This window comes from Neoarius graeffei, chromosome 19 (assembly GCF_027579695.1).
Source record: "Neoarius graeffei isolate fNeoGra1 chromosome 19, fNeoGra1.pri, whole genome shotgun sequence".
Lineage (NCBI taxonomy): Eukaryota > Metazoa > Chordata > Actinopteri > Siluriformes > Ariidae > Neoarius > Neoarius graeffei.
In genome coordinates this window covers 24205437-24215392 of record NC_083587.1, presented here as the reverse complement: position 1 = coordinate 24215392, position 9956 = coordinate 24205437, and positions in this window count along the sequence as shown.

Here is a 9956-nt window from a genome sequence, read left to right as displayed (position 1 = left end):
GGCTACAATGTCAGTTGCCTGTTGACATTTATTGGTAAAATACAAAACTAGAAATTAATACAAACAACAATGAATGATTAACAAAATGTGATCTACGAAAATACTAAGAAAGTGGGTCGAAAGTGGAACAAAAAGATTTTTTGACAGGTTAAACATTATCAGTTCATTTGTTTACAAACATTAGAATTACTTCCTCATTTATGTAAGCACCGACATCCATATAATTATCTCATCTCATTATCTCTAGCCGCTTTATCCTGTTCTACAGGGTCGCAGGCAAGCTGGAGCCTATCCCAGCTGACTACGGGCGAAAGGCGGGGTACACCCTGGACAAGTCGCCAGGTCATCACAGGGCTGACACATAGACACAGACAACCATTCACACTCACATTCACACCTACGCTCAATTTAGAGTCACCAGTTAACCTAACCTGCATGTCTTTGGACTGTGGGGGAAACCGGAGCACCCAGAGGAAACCCACGCGGACACGGGGAGAACATGCAAACTCCGCACAGAAAGGCCCTCGCCGGCCCCGGGGCTCGAACCCAGGACCTTCTTGCTGTGAGGCGACAGCGCTAACCACTACACCACCGTGCCGCCCCCATATAATTATATAAAAGATATTTCGTACTAAATATAAGTCTGTGTAAAACAAATTTTAAATAAAAATTATGTTTTGTTAACTTAATACCACATACTGGTTATTTTTTTTATAAATAATCATCTGGATGTCGATAATTGTGGAACGGTGTCACATGACCTGATATGCTAAGTAATCAGGAATCAACTCATTTTTTTTTTCCAGTGGAAGTTTGAGTAATTATTCATGCACAATTTACGTATTGAAAGTCTTTTCTGCTTTTGCAATAGCCAAAGGATCGTTAAGGTGTCGATAATTATAGCCACCGCTCTAGATGTATATGAAACTGCAGTGAATGTTTTCCATAAAATGTGTTTGTAAATAATCCCACATTATTTTTGAAAAAGCAAATTAAAAATAAACACTGGATAAAAACCAGTAAATAAAGATACAGATTTCATTGTCCGGTGGTCAAGTGTTTATAAGATACGTTGCCTTGCACTTATGATCGGGTTCACTGCGGTGGTACATGTTTGTCGTTTGTATGGATGTCATACGATCGCACAAGCCATCAAAAATCAGGTTGATGCATTGCTATATAGTCTTCAGTATAGCGCTCCATAATGATGTACAGAATAATTTGTATTTACAGGATTATATTGGATTGAACAATGTACATACTGTACATCAGAAAAGTACGTGCACTGTGGCGACCTTGTTTTCTACACAAGCTGTATGTTGTTGTGTCATCCTGCCCCATCAAAATCTATGGTCACGAATCACTGCTGCATAGAATGTTAGCTATCAGTCCCAGAGCAGGAAGGAACATATTCTGTGCCATGTGCATCCATATACATTCCAGTGCAAATATGACTGATGTCAAATACAGTTGTGACTGTGTTTCGCCTTCCGTGATGTTATGGTGCTTCTTGTGATAATTACATAAAACAGATACCAAATAGGGCGGCACGGTGGTGTAGTGGTTAGCGCTGTCGCCTCACAGCAAGAAGGTCCAGGTTCGAGCCCCGTGGCCGGCGAGAGCCTTTCTGTGTGGAGTTTGCATGTTCTCCCCGTGTCCGCATGGGTTTCCTCCGGGTGCTCCGGTTTCCCCCACAGTCCAAAGACATGCAGGTTAGGTTAACTGGTGACTCTAAATTGAGCGTAGGTGTGAATGTGAGTGTGAATGGTTGTCTGTGTCTATGTGTCAGCCCTGTGATGACCTGGCGACTTGTCCAGGGTGTACCCCGCCTTTCGCCCGTAGTCAGCTGGGATAGGCTCCAGCTTGCCTGCGACCCTGTAGAACAGGATAAAGCGGCTAGAGATAATGAGATGAGATACCAAATAAAGCCACAGAAGAAGTCACAAACACTGGAGCTCTCTCTCCCTATGCCTAGTTAGCAAAGAAAGATGTAGTGAATGGACCCTGATGGCTTTAAGTATCATGAACTGCAATTGGAATTCTAGTTAGTGAATGGAAAGATGAGGCCTGGGCAGCTGTTTGATGCAGAAATTACGCAGAATTTGTTTCCTGATGTCCATTATAAAGCGCAGTTAGCATTGGCACAGCAGGGACACAAGATATTTTTTGTGCAGCGTCCTGTCTTGCATGGTTTACAACGTCTCCTGTGTGGCCTGTCGTTCCTCTGCCATATTTGTGTAAATAAACCCATTTTATTATGGTTACCTGATTGGCCTCTAAGCACTGATTCGTGTGTGCCTATTGCAAATAAAATGGCTGCCAGAAAGAGGCATGGCAGACACCCTGTGCGGGTGCTGCAGTTGATTCCTGGAGGGTGAAATTGCTCACTGTGTGTGTGTGAGAGAGAGATTTTTTTTTTTTTTTTGGTGTGTTCAGACACTTGGGTTGTGCGATGGATACTTGTGTCTTAAGGCACAGTGTTTTAAGGGCAGATGAGCAACAGATGTTCTCTGTTTTGTGCCAGAATTCAGAAAGAAAACCACCTGATGTAAGTTTTGCAGTTTTGTTTACATGGCTGTAGTCTCAGAAATGTAAAAAGCTGAAAAAACTCATGGATCACTTAAAGAGTAACCTCAGGGGGCTGTATCTGCAAGCTATTTTTCTGGAAGAGTGGCTATTCTAGCTCGATGATGCAAAGCAAGAATCCCAGAGCAGGGGCTCATTTCATTAAAGTTTGCCACACAGACTTAAGGTGTCTAAAATTCATGAACTGTCACCGTACTGAACATAGAAACTAGGCTGGCATTTTAACATTTAGGATTCTGCTGTTTATAACTGTAAGATGATTACTGGGAGCTGAACCAGGATGTTGCTGTTATGTCACCGCTATTTTTAGCATGTCACCCTGATTTCTCTCAGAAGAGTCTGAATCCTAATAGTAATAACAGTGGATCTCATTAAAGTGGCAGTTTCCAAAATAAGTGGCTATGATTTCTATGATTCTTCATGTGAACTAACTTGGGGACTAAAACATACAAAAGACAGTAATGTATGCAAAAACTAGTAATATCAGCCTGCGTCTGCACCTGCACCATTTCCCACATAGCATGAGTAAGTCTTTGGAAGCATTTTTCCACATTCCTTCCAATGAGACAGGCATACGTTTTCAGCGATTAGTGAGACACCAAACAGAAAAACCCAGCCAAATCCTTCAAGCTGTACGGACAGATTGGCTGTTTACTACGGCAGGTTTGAACAAAATAACCCAATAAATTGGTGCATATTTGAATTTTCACTTATTCATGCATCTTCAATAAGCATTTAATCCAAGTTGTGGTTGATCCGGAGTCCTGGGAATACGGGCTGTGAGGCAGAAATACACCCTGAGCGGGCTGTAGGTTGTCTAAATGCTGCTGATTTCTGTCACCTGCCAATTAGAGTTTAGATCAGAGATTAATGTGGTTTAGAGTGAAGTTAATATTAAACCTTTATCAGCTTAATAAGCCTAAGATGGTCTGGTTTCAGAACAAGTATTCAGTTTCAGAATGTTTTCAGTTCTGATTCAATGCAAACACAGACATTTGCAGATTTTACGTTTTCAATTTGTGAATACTTGAGAGGCGTTTATTTTGTCCACAGCTGGATTTACTGTCTACAACACCACTGGATAGTATTTCTGCAACACAATCACCACTTGTGCCGGAGACTTGCCAGTTTAATGTCTTTGATTGGGAGTTGTGTGTTCTGCTGTGTAGCAGTTCGAGAATTTCATCTCATCTCATTATCTCTAGCCGCTTTATCCTGTCCTACAGGGTCGCAGGCAAGCTGGAGCCTATCCCAGCTGACTACGGGCGAAAGGCGGGGTACACCCTGGACAAGTCGCCAGGTCATCACAGGGCTGACACATAGACACAGACAACCATTCACACTCACATTCACACCTACGGTCAATTTAGAGTCACCAGTTAACCTAACCTGCATGTCTTTGGACTGTGGGGGAAACCGGAGCACCCGGAGGAAACCCACGCGGACACGGGGAGAACATGCAAACTCCGCACAGAAAGGCCCTCACCGGCCACGGGGATCGAACCCAGACCTTCTTGCTGTGAGGCGACAGCGCTAACCACTACACCACCGTGCCGGCCCCAGTTCGAGAATTTGAATGAAATATTGACATGATCAACATTATACTGTGCGAGTAATCAGCAAAAATAGAATTTGATTTTAATTCATGGTCCATAAAATCTGCAAATAGTGAAAACTGAAATAATTAGGTATAATTCTGACAATTTGGAATTTATTATATTGTTACAATTTTAAAAGCCCCTTTACAAGAAGTAAAAAAGTAATTAGGGAAATTTACACATTTGATATTACTCGCTAAAATAGCGTAAAATTTCATCTCATCTCATCTCATTATCTCTAGCCGCTTTATCCTTCTACAGGGTCGCAGGCAAGCTGGAGCCTATCCCAGCTGACTACGGGCGAAAGGCGGGGTACACCCTGGACAAGTCGCCAGGTCATCACAGGGCTGACACATAGACAACCATTCACACTCACATTCACACCTACGGTCAATTTAGAGGCACCAGTTAACCTAACCTGCATGTCTTTGGACTGTGGGGGAAACCGGAGCACCCGGAGGAAACCCACGCGGACACGGGGAGAACATGCAAACTCCACACAGAAAGGCCCTCGCCGGCCCCGGGGCTCGAACCCAGGACCTTCTTGCTGTGAGGCGACAGCGCTAACCACTACACCACCGTGCCGCCCAGCGTAAAATTTATGCCCCGAAATGGTGGGTAAATTCTATATGCATTTTTTGGGTTTGTTTTTGTTTATGGCCTTCTCAAATATTCTGTAAAGCTTGGATTCTTGAATTCTCGCATCGAAATGAGTTTCCGAGCTGAGCAGGTTATAGGACTTTTTCAGAATCTCTGATCAGGAAACCTGCAGCGCTGGGAGAAATGGACTACTAAGACATTTATCTTTTGCCAGAGGCATGTGTCAGGCATCGCTCATCAACTTATGCTTGTGTGAGTGAGTGCTTCAATGTGTTCTACAGTACTTATGACATGCCTGAGGACTCCCCAACTACCCACTCACACCCCCGAGAGACTAATGGAACTGGAGAAAATAAAATCAGGAAAATGATGCTGACATTCCTGTCCAATCCAGGCCATTCATACAACATGCATTCACTATGTAATAGAAAATCATATAATGATTAATACATTAATTCCTCTAAGGCTCTGATTGTCAAGACTGTCATTTCAGAATACCCAAATGTATAGACAGATACATTTCTGTTGACATTCTGTCTTGGAGTACTTGGAGCTTTCACTCTAATGTGCATCTTATTGGATGAATAATGTAATATTCAAAAGACAGATTAATTTCACCCCCGGACATGAGACAGAAACATCATTATAGCATTCAGGCAGTGACTCATTCTGTGTATTTGATGACAAGTTACACTGTAGTTAGAATAATAACTGCATTTCTTTATTGAGGTAACATTTTGTGCCCTTTGCACAATTATGTTTTTGTCAAATGGGGTACTCTTTTAATGGATTCATTCACTCCTTTATTTTTTTTATTCTAAAAAAAAAATCTGTCCTAAAAACATACATAGCCACACCAAACCAAACCTCAAATCATATAAATCAAACAGCAGGATTGAGCAGGATTGATAGACCATGACAGCATAAATATTTTGCAGGTTATTCTGTTGAATTGTGATATTCCTTTGAACTCATTAATTTAAAATTCCTGTTCAGAGAAACAGACTATTTACTGCCACGTTTACTTTGGCTTTCCTCGCTTACAGGCTGTCTGTTTCATCTGGAATCATTATTATCTGAGATTAATTTAAAAGAAAAACGCTCGCCCTTCTGAACAGAGAAGATTCTTTGAAAAGGCGCTAAATCCAGCTGAACTGCAAGGACAGCTGTGTGCAGTGGTTGAGTATTACAGACCCACTCCACAAAGGTCAGTGCTCCCACTGAAGCTGGATCTATATAGACAGGTCCAGGGAGGGAAGTCATACTCTTCAGTAACAGAATCAACAACTTCAAGGTGCATCCAAGAGATGTAATATTGTGGATGTGCACATAAAGTGAAAAACATCATGCATGATGGGCATACATGGCAGGAATTTACACTACTGTTCAAAAGTTTGGGGTCACCCAGACAATTTTGTGTTTTCCATGAAAAGTCACACTTTTATTTCCCACCATAAGTTGTAAAATGAATAGAAAATATAGTCAAGACATTTTTCTGACCATTTTTAGCATTTAATCGACCCCACAAATGTGATGCTCCAGAAACTCAATCTGCTCAAAGGAAGGTCAGTTTTATAGCTTCTCTAAAGAGCTAAACTGTTTTCAGCTGTGCTAACATGATTGTACAAGGGTTTTCTAATCATCCATTAGCCTTCTGAGGCAATGAGCAAACACATTGTACCATTAGAAGAAGAAGAGAGGGTCCCATATACGATTTGTACATTGGGGGAGTGCCTGTTAGAGAGCACACTTGTCCTGGGCCATTGGCATAGTGAGGTAGGGTGGCCAGTTCCTTTCCTCGCCGCCTTACTTCCCCCAGTGTTTCCACCAGGTCCCCATTCACTGCTGGGTGGACAGGGAGCGAGCCCCAGATCCCCGTCGAGCCGAGGCTCGAACCGGGGACCGTTCACTTAGTGGTCAAGCGCTCTAACCACTTGGCCACTTCGCCTCCGTACCATTAGAACACTGGAGTGAGAGTTGCTGGAAATGGGCCTCTATACACCTATGGAGATATTGCACCAAAAACCAGACATTTGCAGCTAGAATAGTCATTTACCACATTAGCAATGTATAGAGTGTATTTCTGATTAGTTTAAAGTGATCTTCATTGAAAAGAACAGTGCTTTTCTTTCAAAAATATGGATATTTCAAAGTGACCCCAAACTTTTGAACGGTAGTGTATACATTGTTGATTGAAATGATGATAATGACAAGATTTACAATAGCTTACAAGATGTACATTTGTATTTAAATTTCATCTTTAGCAAGATGATCCTGCAAAAATCTCTTAAAATTAACAGATAGGCTAATACTTCAGACTTGAGGGGTTAGATTGGGGGTAGCACAGGAGTAGGCGACAGAGCTCCCACACATTGTGTTTATACCAAAATATCACTGCATTTTGATGGAAGTACAATAATAGAATAAATCGAATACAATATTCATGAAATCAAGTCTTTTTTCAGTTCTGCCATATTTATAGTGATTTCTCATTCTGCTGATTCTGAAAGTATGTTTTCAATTGTTCATATTATTTGACCTACACAAATTAGCCAGTGAGGTAGCCAGCGGTGGTGGTGGGGTGGGGGTGGGGGGTTAAACTAGAGTAATTTCAAAGCATTCTGCTACATTTGGTGATTTCTTCCTCATGTTGTTTAAGGGAGTTTTTCTTTGCCACTGTCCTCTGAATTAACCAATAAGGGTCCATTGATCAATCCATCCATTATCTATACTGCATATCCATTAAGGGTCATGGGGAAGCTCGAGCCAATCCCAGCTTATTTCAGCTGAGAGGCGGGGTACCCCTGGGTGGGTCACCAATCTATCGCAGGGCTAACACAGAGATAAACAACCATTCACACCTATGGGTAATTTAGAGTAGCCCATTGACCCAATCTGCATGTCTTCGGGCTGTGGGAGGAAACTGAAGTGCCTGGAGGGAACCCACGCAAACATGGGGAGAACATGCAAACTCTGTATATAAAGGCCTCAGTCAGTCATCAGGTTCAAGCCCAGAAGTTTCTCACTGTGAAGCTACAGTGTTGTGCCACCTTTCAATGAGGATATAAAATACGTACCCTATGGGTACATGTGGCTACTACTTATAAATAAAATTGTTTTCTGAAACCATGTCCATACAGTAAATATAGCATATATATTTACTCTATGAGACAGTAGCCACAAAAATGAAGCATAATCCAAAAATGAACAATTTAAAAATCACAGAAGTAAAATATACCATGTCTGTACTTTATATTATTCTACTCTTACCTCTTACAGTTTTCGAAACTGAAACCTCTAAACCGAGGCTGACATACACACGCTGTCACCATGACCAAAACTCTTATTTCCCAGAAATGGCCTGGGGCTAGAGCCCTGCGATGACCTGGTGACTTGTCCAGGGTGTACCCCACCTCTTGCCCATTGTCAGCTGGGACAGGCTCCAGCTTGCCTGCGACCCTGTAGAACAGGATAAGCGGCTACAGATAATGGATGGATGGATGGATTGGCCTGGGGCTAGAGCTCAGTGGTCTCAATACTCTTTTCGACAACTTTCCATAACAACTCGGAAGTGCGTCACATCTACATCACACATGGGACCAATGGCCAAAGAAGGCGAGGAAAGGGGGACGACCTGGAGTATATTTTAAAATACGAACGGACTTTCCCTCAGTAATAAGCATAAACATGTCTGAAAGCGATCTCTTTAGTCTAGTCCATTTATTTCGAATGGTGAACTGAATTGTATACACTCACTGCCTTCCAAGTAATGTTCAGGAATCAGACACAGTCTCAGCATTTAAGTCTAGGCTGAAAACATATCTGTTTAGTCAAGCCTTTTGTTATGTACATACAACTGGGATGTATGGATGTTGTCAGTCCCCCACTCGCTTGCTCACTCAAGTTTGTTGATGGTATAGTGGCTGGCTGCTTTATATCCCAGGGCTCCCTCATGCCTGTGTTACCTTCTGGCTCTCCCCTTTTACCGTAGTTATGCTGTCATAGTTAGTTTTGCCAGAGTCCCTGCTTGTACTCAGTGCAATATGTATACTGTTCCTACTTATTCAGGTGACATTGGCCATACCTAACAAACTGTGTTTTCTCTCTCCCCCCCCCCCCCCCCCCCATCTGTCCCTCTGAGTTACATGTCGGTCCTGGGATCAAGACGCTGACCTCTTCTGCTCCTCGGACCTGCCTGATCCATCCCGGTGCCCTACGTCTGGTTGGAGTCTCATCGCATCGCTCCTGTGGAGGACGGCCCATGTGGACAGTTGAAAGTCACACTTGGAGGACGCTCTGGACACTTACAGTAATGCTTTTATGGCTGAGGACTACAGTTGACTTGCTAACTTTAGGACTGCAATTGTCATGAGCAGTTTTGCACTCAAGTTTCGATCAATGAAGAGTTACAACATCAACGAAACTGACTTCATGTTAAAACTGTTAATGTTATAGTCATGCTGTCTGTTGTTGCCCAAATGAGGATGGGTTCCCTTTTGAGTCTGGTTCCTCTCGAGGTTTCTTCCTCATGTCGTCTGAGGGAGTTTTTCCTTGCCACCGTTGCCGCAGGCTTGCTCATTGGGGATAGATTAGGGATAAAATTAGCACGTGTTTTAAGTTGTTCAAATTCTGTAAAGCTGCTTTGCGACAATGTTTATTGTTAAAAGCGCTATACAAATAAACTTGACTTGACTCACCAGCCATTTTAATCGGAACGTGTATGCGCATGCGCAGTGCGCACGATTGTTACACCCTTACAGCATGATGACACAGTCAGTGCGTTTACATGCACATCCAAATCGAGCTACTGTCGGTAATCGAGCTAAGGGTCCCAGCAGGGGTGCCAGAGAAATCCAATCCTACATGCACACAAGGAAATCGAGCTATTGTGTGAGGTACATTGTGCACCCGAGCCACAGGTGGCGCTACACGCCCCATCATGTTGGTACACTTCTGGTTGTCGTCATGAAGAAGAGCTATTCAAGAGTATAAACAAAGTTATCAGTTCCGTGTTCACAAGAAGAACGACGATGAGGACAGCAACATCGAGAGATGTTGTTCCTCCTGACCTCTTCTGCTGCTCGCTACTACTACTGTTGTCATGCCGACCGAGGCTGTTGTGTTTCCCGCTTGTGGTCTCGTCACTCGTCACTTCCAGAAGGGGCAGTGCTG